Source organism: Balaenoptera musculus, chromosome 3 (genome assembly GCF_009873245.2).
Source record: "Balaenoptera musculus isolate JJ_BM4_2016_0621 chromosome 3, mBalMus1.pri.v3, whole genome shotgun sequence".
Lineage (NCBI taxonomy): Eukaryota > Metazoa > Chordata > Mammalia > Artiodactyla > Balaenopteridae > Balaenoptera > Balaenoptera musculus.
The window spans coordinates 49,466,280-49,480,568 of NC_045787.1; positions in this window are offsets into that span (position 1 = coordinate 49,466,280).

The window sequence follows — 14,289 nt, forward strand, 5'->3', positions numbered from 1 at the left end:
ACTGGGGGGGGTCAATGCATGGGCTTCATGCTAAGTGTCTCCCTTTTTAAAATTCTTTTCTTAAATTTTTATTGGAGTATAGTTGATTTACAATGTTGTGTTAGTTTCTGCTGTACAGCAAAGTGAATCAGTTATACATATACATATATCCACTCTTTTTTAGAGTCTTTTTCCATATAGGTCATTACAGAATTGAGTAGAGTTCCCTGTGTCCACTATATTGATGATATGTTAATTGGACCTGGTAAACACGAGGCAAGTGGATAACTTGTATCTTAATATATGTGCTCCAGAGGGTGGGAGATAAACTATACAAAGATTCAGGGCGTCCCATATCCATGAAAGTTTTAGGGATCTCTCACTTTCTGACTCAGGATAAAACAACAGAATGGTTTCTTGAAGGTACAGCTGAGGTACCAGCTTGGGAATGATGCCATGTCAGGATGATGCACTGTCCTCAGAAGACAGTTTATATATTCAATCAAAGGCATTATCAATAGGTAGAATGCATGGATCCAGAAACCAAAGTGTTAAAGTGGAAGTCATTCCAAGCCACTATATTGTGGTTATTAACCTATATTAACCTATATTGTGACGGAGAGCAGAAGAATTAATGTAGCCTTGACCGTGTATGTATACTGTTGTTTATCCCCTGTGAACACAAACTGCTTCTGATGTGGGCCCTCCCAAAGGACATGGACCGTTGTTGGCTTTTCCATTTTTTCAAAAAATGTTAGAACCTGGCAAGTATTCCCATCTCTATAAGCCTTTTGGTTTCTTCTCAACAGTTTGCCACGGCAGCTCTGGCGTCTCTACATCACTCAGTGTCGGCCATCACCCTTTCCAAATGTCCAAGAGTCATTCCAGAAATGTATTAGAATCACTCAGCACTATTGCCAAGGGTTTAAATTATGTATCACAGGGGAGTGCTCCCATATCACCAAACTGTCCCATGTCCAGACTTACATTCCTCCCCTCTTGATTCGGCATCCTCAGGATTCTCAGGCTTACTGTCCTGGTTTCTACTGATAAATGTAGGCCAGAAGCTGCAGCAATTTTGACACATAACTCCTCTCCTCTCTTTACCTTACCCAGCATCTCCCCAGTCAGGATTTGCTAAGATTTGATTTTCTGCTGGCCAGTATAAGTCTAGGGAAGATTCTGAGGAGGGTGGGGATTATTATGTTAGGCACCCACCTTATTTGAAGCTTCTGCATAGTCCTTAAGCAAATAGCCTGTGATCTTCCAACAAGGGGAGTAGGGCAATTCCGCAGGTGCAGAGCATTGAAGGGAATGCAGGAGTTCAAGGGTCTCAAAGGGTCTCATATGCATTTACCCACACACCTCCTCTCAAGACTCAAGGTCACTCTCTCAATAGGGCACTGACTTTAATGTAAGACACTTGCCAGGGTTGAGAATTCAATCTTCTCTGAAATTCTGCTACTCTTACAATTAGGTCCTGAGCCTTGCCTTCAGCATGGCATGTCCTCTGGCTGCAGGAAATAAGGGTCTCCTTGAATGTTGCCAAAGAGGCCCTCCTACCCTAACTCTTTGCTTTACATTGTTGATAAATAGATACGCACTTTGTCATCTCTCTTAAACAAATTAATGGCACATAGCAAGAACCACTCAACATCAGTCCTTATAGTTATTTCCCCGCGTTGCTCAATCCCACTAGGCATTACATCAGGTAGTAGATCCCTTTTCATCTATATCCCATTCCAGTTCACCATGGTGAACTAAATAAAGTGTTAGCGACTATTCAACTGCAGCATGCCAGGGACTATCAAATTGCACTTACCATCAGTGATAGCATCCTCACTGTTATCCACCTCCAGAATAATCCAGAATGAATGAACTAACTACAGAAACCCATCCTTAGAGTCTGATCCTAAAACTACCTCCTAGACTCATAAAATGTGAGAACTCAAAGATGCCTGTCTTAATCTAGTTCCCTGGGAACAGAACCTGAGACAGAGATTCCTGTTCAAGTGATTTTGGGTGAATGCTCTGAGGAGGAGAGGGAAACAAGATAAAGCTAGGGGCGGGAGGAGGGTAGAGAGGGAGCTACTCAAGAACGTGTTCTCTGCTAGATACGCACTTCAATCTGATCCCACAGGGAAGCTCTGGAGCTCAAATTGCACCCCAGAATTGATTCCAACTTGAGGCAAGGACCACATGCCAATTAGTCATTTGTTGAGGACTGCCCTGTCCTGGGTGGGGTGGTGGTATGCATAGTCTCCCAGGCAAGGTGGCTACCATTTCCCCAAAAGTTTTCCTTTAGAGAAGAGGGCATCTGTGAGTTCTATCCATGGACACTGAAAACAGCTGAGACGAGTGGACTGACCAGTAAAGGGAATCTGGGCAGACATGAATAGCATTTAATATAAGGCCTTAAAAATTAGTTAACTCAGTAATTAAAAATTTTTTTTCCTTTTGTATCACATACTTCTTTAAGTCATTGAAAGTTGTGAATTCTCTCCACAGAAAAATACATAGGTACAAAGATATTTATGTATACTAAAAAGAGGTTGACAGATGAGATTATTAAGCCCCAAAGAATTCATATGACTTGCCCAAAATTTATGCTGTAAATTAGAGCAGAATGAGATGGCCAGACAACCAAAGTTCTAAACACCAAAACCTTTTGATGAAAAAAATTTTTATAATGAATTATACATACTTGAGGTATTGAACCAACAAGGTATCTGAAATGTTTCTTGTTACATAAATTCACAGATATGTTAAAGTCATACACGTGATCCTCAAAATTTTTTTTGCATTTAAATATTGCTGCTTGCAACTTTAAAACAATCATAAATTTCGGCTTAGAAGGGGGGTGTTATGCTACTGCGATTAGAGGAAAAGATAAACATTCAAATATAACCAGGGCTCAGAAGTGCCTCGTCCTTAGCAAAAGCACAAACCTTAATGTTTTTGCTTTCTTCTTATTAAGAATATCTAAAGTGTGAATTAAAGTTTGCAAGTTCAGAGTATTTTTAAGAATGGCTGTAAGTTTTAAATTCCCTGTCTTCTCATTAGTGATGTTTTCTATAATACAGGTACTATTATAAGACAAGGAGGCTTTGGTTTTTAAAAGTGTTTTAAATAGGTCTTATTCTGTGTTAGAATATTTTTTATAATGAAAAGCTATTGACTATTCCTTTTAAAATGGCTTTTGGATGTCAACTTGATACTTTGGAAGTCACTAAAGGAAAACAGAGAAAAATACAGTATATTTTTAAAGAATGACTGATTTCACTGACAATTTGAGCCCTTTGGGGTCTTAACATTTTTAGTTTGATATTTGACCTGAGAGTAAAATAGTTATCTGTTTTTCATAGATAGTATGTATTTTCAGGGGCGGGTGGCTGTGGTTTCAGAATGGTGATTTGAGACCCAGGAAAAATGGCTCTAGTTCTGGAATTTGAAATGATAAACTTTGCCCATCTAAAATCGATATGCATACATACTTAACATGGTATATTTACATGCATATTATACATACATACTCAACTCTTTTTATTTTCTGTAGCTTTCTATCCCTCAGTACACATAGTGAAAAGTGCTTGTGTTTCAAGTGTGTGGCAGGGTGAGTTTTCACACTGTGAGCTTACCTGGTAAAGATTCTGGTACCCAATTCTGATGTGAGAGGAGGGGGTTTTCCCACACCACCAAGCAATTATCAGACATCAGCTGGCCGTCTTACAATTCAACTCAATACTGGCTCTATCTACCCAGAGGTAGCATCAGATTCCATAGGTTAAGGGCTCAGTCCCACTGCCCTCCACTTCAGATGCCAAAAGCAAGTTGAGGTTGTTACCTGTACTTCTTACAAACAGGCTATAGATTGAAGGTTCCCACGTACCCTCCTTGGGTATAATTAATTTGTGAGAGCTGCTCACAGAACTCAGGAAACCAGGTTACTCACTATATTACTGGTTTATTACAAAGGATGTTAAAGAGTACAATGCAACAGCCAGATGAAGAGCTTCTGTCTTCATGAAGTTTAGGGCCTGGCATGGTGGCACATGGAATCAGTTTGGGTCACCAATGTGGAAGCTCTCCAAATATCCTCCTTTGGGGTTTTTATGAGTGTTTAATTATACAGGCCTGATTGATAAATCATTGGCCATTGGAGATTGATTCAACCTTCAGCCCTTAGCCCCTTCAATTTTGTCATTGAGGATGCCCAAGTGTGTAATATGGTAGCAGCTTTATTTTCTTCAGTGCACTGTATTGATAGATGCTCTTGGGAAACACATTACCTAGTTTTGCAAAATGCACTTAGGAATTTCTTTGAGTTGTTTTCCACCTGTCATCTCCACCTGGTGGGCAAACAGGCACAGAACATAAGTATAAGTTTTCATGCTGGAGGAATCCTCACTTTGTACCAGTGGCATCAACCACAGCTAAAATCTCCATGGGAAACTGCTGCCCCATCTGGAGGGGCTCTGTGTTATCTCTCATCTTTTTTCTATATCCCTTTCTACATAAGAAAACGTACATCCTCTAAATGTGCCCATTTTATCTTTCTACCATTCATACCACTATTCCACTATGATGACCTTGCATGATTAATAACCAAGACATACTTCCTTAGTATTGAGCTGAGGAGTAAGTAGTTGAAAAATAAGGTACTGTTTATTAAAAGGGCACATGGTAATACTTAATAAATATGTTATTTTACCTTCTATCAGAGGAAGCATTATTTTTTCCAATACTGGAAAACAGTTGCAATCATTTAATTTACATTTTCAAATTTTGATTGTATTACACTTAGACCCAAGAGAAAGACTTTGCAGTAGGCACTAATTTATTTCATCAGTCTGATCTTGATCATGTCTTTTGTCTCCAGTTCCTATCATGTTTGATTCCTTTGGGCAACATTTTCTATTTGATCTCTTTTAATTCCATTTCTTTGTTCTTAACTCCTCCTTGGGCTCTTTCTCAATTGCAATAAAAATGCAGAAATGAAAGGTTACTGTCCTAGGAACACACACAGCATTTATAAGCAAATATTTCCTTTGCACCCCCTGCCTTAAGCTATGAGAACACCTGTAAAAAAATTAATGTGAAACCAAAGAACTTTGCCAGTCAGATTTCTAAAAGGCTGAGTCCAAGCTCTGACTCCATTTAAAATTAAAGCTCAAGAGAACTATTTAGAATTACATTATTTGTTAAAAAACCTTCAAATGAATGAATAAAATCAATAATCAAATAATTTAATAAGAATTTTTATTGTTGAAAATGTGCCTACTTTAACATAAAACTATTGTTCACTAAATATGGCTATATTTTTCTGATAATTAATTTATAATCCTGAGATTTAATAATTGAGCACTGAAAGATGTTGATGATAAATATTATAACCTAAATGTTGAGAACTGCCCTAAGGCAATTTGATCATTCCTGATTATGAGGTACTTTTGGTAAATAACAATAGCCTGGTTCAAAGAGATATGTAAGGACAATACATATCTTTGTTCTTCTCCACCAAAGTCTTACAATGAAAGCAAGTCTCAGACCAAAATTTGCCACAGCTACAAATACAAGAAAACAAGTAGGAACAAAAAAAAAAAAAAGAGAATGGAATATTATACAGTCTTAAAGAGGAAGGATATTCTGACACATGATTGAACATGGAGGAACCTTGAGGATGTTATGCTAAGTGAAATAAGCCAGTCACAATAGGACAAATACTGTATGATTCCACTTACATGAAGTACTTAGGGTAGACAAAATCCTAGAGACAGAAAGTAGAAAGGTGATTGCAAGTGGCTGAGAGCAGGGAATAACTCTCTATTGTTTAGTGGGTACTGAGTTTCAGTTTTATAAGATGAAGAGTTCTGGAGATATATGGTGGTGGTGGTACCACATTATGAATATACTGAATACCACCAAAACTCTACATTCAAGAATAGTTTACAAGGTAAAGTTTATGTTATGTATATTTTACCACAATACAAAAAAATGGGGAAGATATAAAGGTAATTAACTTATTGTGTAAATTCAGTGACATCCCTGACCTTTGTTCTTTCAAGCACTTTGCAAGAAAGATTCACTCAAGGCAGATGCAACAATATTCTTGCTGTAGGGTTCTGCCAACCTCCTGGTAAGATCAGATGACAGACGCCTCCAAAAATGTCTAGACATGTGACACAATGGAGTCTTCAGGCATGGAGTCAAGCTGTTCTCAACAGCATAGCCTCTTGGAATTGCTAGATTCTTATTTCCTATTCATGCAAGTGTAGAAGTAACCGTGAAGTTCTTTTTGCCAATCTGTATACTTTGAACACACTGGCCACATGAATGAAGAATCATTTCTAACATCCGTATACTAATTATCAAATCTCTTGGTGTGGATCAATGATAAAGCTAATCATTCTGGTTAGTCTTTCAAATACTAGCTAAACATCTCTGCGATATGGATTCCTTATTAATTATTTCAACCATTAGCAAGTTATCCTGTAGTGTAAATTAAAACTAATATACATATATATCACATTATTTCTCTACCTGCAGATTAATAGCCCTTATAAGTTACTGGATTAGCCTTCATTGATTCTTTTCAAATAAAATATAGGTTATTATGTAAGCATTTTAAGGGCAGAAAATGTCTATCTTCCTTACAACCTCTCCAACTAATTCATCCCCTCCACCCCTCTTATTTTCCCAACTTTCTTGTTTTCACCTCCAGCCTGATCTTTCAGTGTTTCAGGGAATGACTTCTATGTTAAGCCCAATTTTATGTCCATCCCATTACTATTCTCTTCACTGGGGTGGAACTGCGACACTCAGAAAATAGGCTGATTTTCCTTCTATGTGGAAGGAATGAGACAAAGTTGTAAATATCCAACAGTAAAAATATTCATTATGTATTTCATTTTAAATTCATCATAAATTTACAATCTCCCACTGCCCTAGGAGAACGGTCCTTGGTACCTGGAGGGTCCTTTGCCGGTGAGCTCTGTGAGGTATGAAAGTTTAGAGGTAGAAATTAGAAAAATGCTAAGTTGCTCTGCAGAAGGAAAAGAGAGCGAGAGAGAGAGGAGATTGAAATACCTAAGCAAAGAAGGGCTAGGAGGACAGCAATCAGGGGGAGCTGAGCTGAGACCTGTGAGGTGCAGAGGGCAGAAAGAGGAATCCGGTGATTGTGCAGCCAGGAGCAAAGACTCAGCCAAGTGATTCTCAGCCTCAGTGAAGGGACAGCCAAGTGAGATTTTAAAAGTGATATGCCATGTGAGGTGCAACATGATCCTTCTGGGATCCACAAAACTACAAAGATTGCAATGTGCTTGCTTTGGTTGAATTTCTTGTGGAAACAGAGACGAGAGCTGACTGAGAAGAAGAGGGACAGCTGACCTGTAGGTTATATAAAGATGCCGAAGATGCCTTAGAACCCACCTCTGAGTATGAGGGGTGAGATTTGGAACACTGTATAGAACAGTAGAGGAGATGGAGCCATGTTCTGCATACACCAGGGATACAGCAGCTGGCTATTCCTGCTACTTTCATACTAGGTACTAGAAAAGACACACTATAAATCAATAATAGGAGTTTCTTAGCTTTGCCAAAGAGCAATAACACATAGCATTGGTGCACAACATTCTCCCATTAGTCCTTTTGCAAGTAAACATTTAAAGCATTTGGTACCTTAAAATTTTGTTATTTCTTCATTTTTATCTATTTTTTCAGCTACCCAATTGTATCTTCTAGGTCTATCCCACTAAAAGTACACAGCAGATGAGAGGGTGTGGAGAAAAGGGAACCCTCTTGCACTGTTGGTGGGAATGTAAATTGATACAGCCACTATGGAGAACAGTATGGAGGTTCCTTAAAAAACTAAAAATAGAACTACCATGTGACCCAGCAATCCCACTACTGGGCATATACCCAGAGAAAACCATAATTCAAATAGAGACATGTACCACAATGTTCATTGAAACACTATTTATAATAGCCAGGACATGTCCATCAGCAGAGGAATGGATAAAGATGTGGTACATATATACAATGGAATATTACTCAGCCATAAAAAGGAGCGAAATTGGGTCATTTGTAGAGACATGGATGGACCTAGAGACTGTCATACAGAGTGAAGTAAGTCAGAAAGATAAAAACAAATATGGTATGTTAACGCACATATGTGGAATCTGAAAAAATTGGTATAGACAATCTTATTTACAAAGTAGAAATAGAGACACAGACATAGAGAACAAACGTATGGATACCGAGGGGGTAAGGGAGGGGGTGGGATGAACTGGGAGATTGCAATCGACATATATATACTATTGATACTATGTATAAAATAGATAACTAATGAGAACCTACTGTATAGCACAGGGAATTCTACTCAATGCTCTGTGGTGACCTAAATGGGAAGGAAATCCAAAAAATAAAAGGGAATATATGTATACATATAGCTGATTCACTTTGCTGTACAGTAGAAATGAACACAACATTGTAAAGCAACTGTACTCCAATAAAAATTTTAAAAACAAAAGAAAACAAAAGGTACACAGCAGAAATAGGAAAGGCACATATACCAAGAAGAAAGGGAATAGGAAGGCATAATAAGCATGTCCCAAAATATAAAATATGTGCTAATAGTTCAGAGAGCAGCCACAGCTTAGAACGTGCTGTACCAAATCACAGTCAGGATCCATTTATGATTCCAGGTTTCCAAACCGAGCGCCTGACTAGGATTTAGCACTGTCCAGTATAATGGTCACCGATTCGGACGAATACATGGAAAGCACATTATCAAATTTAAGAGAGCTCAGCAGTAAAAACAGTTAATAATACTCTAAATAATAGAATCAAGATTTTTGAAATATTGGTAGATTTGTATCATTAAACAAAACCAACATGATAGTTATCAGCTATATGGATTGCCAGTTACACAGAGACTTGTCTTTTGAGCTCTAGACTCACACTTCCATCTGCCTAGTTGACCTCTCTTCTTGGATATCTTATGGAGATCTTAGGTTTTATATATTTCAAACCAAGTTCTTGCTCTTCTTCTCTAAAGCATGTTTCTCTTCCAATATTGTCTAGATAATTTGAGTGCTACTTCCGTCCAGCCAGTTAATGCAAACAAGAAATATAGTACAGTCATCATGGACACCAACTTCCCCTTGTCTGCCAATTTCACCTCAAAATCTCTCCAATATGAAGGTTATTCTGTTTCTACCCATAATCCCAACATTTCTCAGTGGCCTCCTAATTGGTCTTCTTGGATCTATTCTTAACTCCTTCCAATTCATTCTCCACACTATGGCTAGATTGATATTTTCAAAACACAAATCTGAGCAATTCACCCAGTTGCTTGAGCTCTTCAATGGATTCTCACTGCTCTGGCAACAAAGAACAAAATATTTATCATATCTTGTGAAGCCCTGCGTGATATAACCCTTTTTTATCTTGGTAGCCTCATTTTACATGACACTCTTACTCTCTGGCGGTATACCAGTCCCAAGGGCTTCTTTCTGAACTGACAATTGACAGAGCTTTGCACAGACTTATTAGTGTGATTATTTAATTGTCTCCTATACTAGGCTGAAGCTTCCAGAAGGGTAGAAACCATTCTTGTTTCACTTACCATTGAATTCCCAGTATGCAGCACAAGATTTGACACATAGTAGGTACCTGTTAAGTATTTGTTTAATGGCAAAAAGATAAAAGTTAATGGAAATACATGTTAAAATTCTGTATTTTGTTCCAAAATCTTAATGAATCAGAAGAATTGGATTTGAATTTATGACAAGCTCAGTATAAACAGAGTATGACTGCCACGAGAAAGCTACTACAATCTTTGACTACACTAATGGACATATAATGTAATGGTCAAGGGAGATGAAAGCTCCTCTGTGCTCTGCACTGCCAGACTGTGTCTGTAGCAATATGCCTTTGTACTTGCTGCTCCTGCAATACTCATGTCTTCATGTCTCCACATGGCTTACCCTTATCTCTTTCATATCTTTGCTCAAATATCACTGCATCAGTCAGGGTTCCAACAGGAAACAGCATACTTGAAATAGGATAACGTCAAAGAAGGCTCATGAACAAAGGGACTATTTTCAAAAGTGTGGATATAAAGAAACCACAAAGGATAGTGCAGTAACCTAGAGCTCACCATCCCTAGGCCTAGAGGGACAAGAAAGGGAGTGGTTACTGGAAACAGAAGGAGAGAGAATTTTGCAGAGCCAACATCCTTGAGAAGAACCAAACTTCTAATAGAGGGACACAGTCAACCTGAGAGTCCTCACTAAGTGACGACCAAGGAATAAATATCTTGACCTCACTCTCCTCCCTCCCTCCAATATCTTACTAGGATCCCCAATGGTTAACCCAAATGGGAAGCCAGGTGGCAGGGGAACTGCTGATCTACTCTACAGGTCAGCCTCCTGAGATGGAGAATAGGTGGGATAAGAAAAGAGCAGATCTAGAGGGGTGACCAAAAGATAATGGGCACAGTCACCTTCTTGGTGACTCCTGGATCACTATTTTACATTGTAACCCCACCTCCACCCTCAGAAGGTCCTATTTCCCTTCACTGCTTTGGTGTTTTTCCACAGCACATATTATTTTCTAACATACTGTATGTTTTACTTTTTTATTTGTTGTTTTTCCCATTAAGAATATAAGCTCCACAGGGTAAGGACTTTTATCTGTTTTGTTCACTGCTGTATCCTACCCTTAGAGATAGGCCATGTGATAGATGCTCAATAAAAACGTCTTGAGTGAATGAAAGCACTAAGTCCTGGGTTCTCATTTTTAAGTTTCGTGCATTCTTAAGGGGGACCTCAAATATTAGAAGAGAACACTAGCATAGTGAAGGGTGTGGTCTGCATGTGCCATAAATGGTTGAAAGGCCTGATCACACTTGGCCTAGAAAAGATATGACAAAGGATTGACTTCAAATCTGTAGAGGGCTAACCTTTGAAGGTTAGCCCCATGAAAACAGACTTACTCTATTAATATGTTACATAAGAGGACAGAATTAAGGGCACTGGATGAAATGTTATTAAGCAAGAAGAGTTCAGGTCAACATAATGAAACTATTTGATTAATTAGAACTGTCTACTAACAAGACAAGGAAAATATTGCCTCGTTCGGAAGTAAATTGCTCATCATTGGAAGAGCCCTATCATAACTGAATGGCTATCTTTTAGGATATTTTGGAAGCGATTGCTAAGTTGGATGGAAAGTTGAACTAAATTTCCCATATAAGTGCACCAAATATATGTTTTGATTGAATAACTGAATGCTTATACAAAATGCTTTGTATTTAACAAAAGTCAAGGTCAAAATGAAATATTACCATCACAGGGTGAATTTCTGGGATATCAAAATAAAGCTGAAGTTTTATTTTAAAATATTACTGTAATGTTGGTATTAAATTATAGTAGCTATTTTAAAAGTCTGGCATTATAATACGATCATTAATCATCACTTAGCACCGTAGCTACTAGATTGGTTATATGGTAACTGCACTGCATGTTTGTGATACTAAGCGTTCACCTTCACTTGAGGTTGGTGGAGATGCAAGATATGTTTTGTCTGGTTCTGTCAATACTGGATACTGCAGTTATATTATTAATCTTTCCTTCCTCTCTAATAATAACCAACCAAGGTTATCCCCTCTTAACTCTCCTAACTTATCCTCTGTTAACTCTCGGAACCCCAAGATTCTGTTACTAGTGATGGATGCATTTTCAATGATAAACCCAAACACTGAAGCCTCATGCCCTGCCTGAGCAAAACACTTTCTGAAGCAGACTTAATTTACTTGCCCTTACTTTTAAAAAATTTTTTTCTTTCTTTCATGTGCCCATTGCTTCACACAATCACTTGAGAGAAATTTTTCCTTAAACCTTGGATCTAGTAACATATCAAAATAGTAATATGATTGGTTTTTAAAATTAAAAAAGTCTCTATATTATCAGAAATGACACTCTAGTCAGTAGTTGGCTTTTTGGCCCTCCAAAGACTGAGGCCAAAGTTAAAGATGAATTCTGCCTCAAGACTGACTACACAAGACAGGCCTGAACTTCCATGCATCCTTGGTTTTTTAGGGTGCCTTCCAGTCCTAAAATTCTATGATTCTGTTATTTTACAGGTCAGGAAACTGAGGTTCGGGCAGGCTAAGTCATTTGACCAGAACTAGCACATAGTTAATGAGAGAGACAGGCTTGGGTCTTTCATCAGAGTGGCGTTCATTTGTTCCATTATGCATATTGCAAAGGATAAAACTGTTAAATATATAGTTAAAATGTCTACTATCATGGACGCAGTGTGTCTAGAACTTTGTCCTCTAACTCTGTCAAAGCAAATCTCAAACTATAATCTTTTTTATTTTTTGAAGAATTAGAGACATGGCCTTCTTTACTTGGTACCTACAGTGAAGTTAGCAAATGAAGTTATTGGATTGCAAACTTGTGATCCTTTCAGTAAAGGAGAGAAGTGACAGCCACTCTGATTATTAAAGGATATGGGACAGAGATATACATGAAATAATATGCACCAGTGTGAATGATGCTATTTTGGTAAATTTTAAATTTCATGTCCACAATGCCCAAGGCCATAAACTTAAATATTAAAGCACACTGAAGGTTCGACCTTTTGCAGGGAAAGCAATAGGCTGTCTGACAGATTGAGACCTTGCTGCTGCCAGAGAGTGAGCTAGAGTGAGAAGTGTCACAATATTTGAGAGATTATATTTGCCTGGATTACTTTGGGAAGACAGCACATATGAATCACGTTTTTTAAATTCTCTGCTCTTTCTTTTTATTACTCCCTGATAAATAACAATTGCTTCCATAAACCAATTTCATTTAAATTGTTAAACCAAACAACTAACATTTGGAACGGGTTCCATAACAACATTTGAAGATGGAAGGTGTATGTAACCTTTTGACTAGTAATATTCTCAATGTTAGATAAGTGAATTGGTTACACAAGAGTGCTTTGAATTATTAATTTAGAAAAGACAACTCTAAGGTGAGGGGCAGCAGACTCAAATTGATTAGGAAATTACCTCAATAATTTGGAAGGAACTACTTTAATGAAAGTTAGTGTTAAAATGTGTATCCTTCTAATTAGGTTAGAACTTAATGTGAACTCTACCTAATGGTTACTGTAGTAGCTATCTAAATTGTAAAACAGTTCCTTATTTAAAAAATGACATACTTAAATAATTTTATTCTTTACAAGACACTGTCACCTATTGTTCTCATTTGATAATTTCCTTTGATAATCACAACAACTAAGACATACCGTTTAAGAAAAACCATTTTTATAGTTGAGGAAACTTGGAGTTAAAGTTATAACTTGCCTAAGGTCATGCAGTTGAACAATCATGAATCTCAAATCTCCTTTGACATTTTCACAATATCATGATTTTCTTTGAAAGATTTTTCCTCTTAGGTGTTTTAAGAATTGGAAAATTATCATAACTGGTAGAAAAAATTCTGGCTTGATTTTATTAATACTAATACTAATTTATTCATTATATATTTATTATGACATAATATTTATATATTTTAATTATTATGTAACCATATTAAAGATACTTATAACTAACAACTAATATAATATTGATTAATAAACTCCTGATTTACTGCCACTAGAGTGGTTTGAATGGAATTACATTCCATTCCACTAGTAATAAAATATAAAGTAGCATGCACTGGTTAATTTCAATTACAAAATTAAATTTCTTCAGCTTTTTCGGATTTGATTTGACCTCAGTTCAATTTGGAATATGTCCACTTAGCCTTACACATCCTGAAGAGAGAGAATTAAAAGTAAAACTAAACAACTGCCTTTTCCTGAGGTCTCTGTCCATCTCCATCCCTATTACCTACAAATCTCTAGGAGCATTGCCTTTCTCAATAATTTTAGCACTAGGTTCATAACTTTACGAGTGCAGGAACATTCAGCTACATAGGGATTACTTTGCCAATACCTTTCTGGCCTTATTGCCTCTCTGCCCAACCTGGCCCCATGGATTGCCCTTTCTTCAGTTCTTTTACGACACCTTCATTCCTTTGGCTCTTCTCCTTTAGCCATGTTCACTCCCAAACCTGAACCTGATGCAAATTACATCATTGTACTGTCTTCTTTTTTCTTCCTGGCATGCTGAACATTTTGAAGAAGGTCACAAAACCTACATACGGATTTCTACCATCATTCAAGCCTCAGCTGGGCTCTCTCTGATGTTCAGTAATTTTTCATTCTGTTTTTAATTAACTACACTCACCACTTATAATGTACATCTTTTAT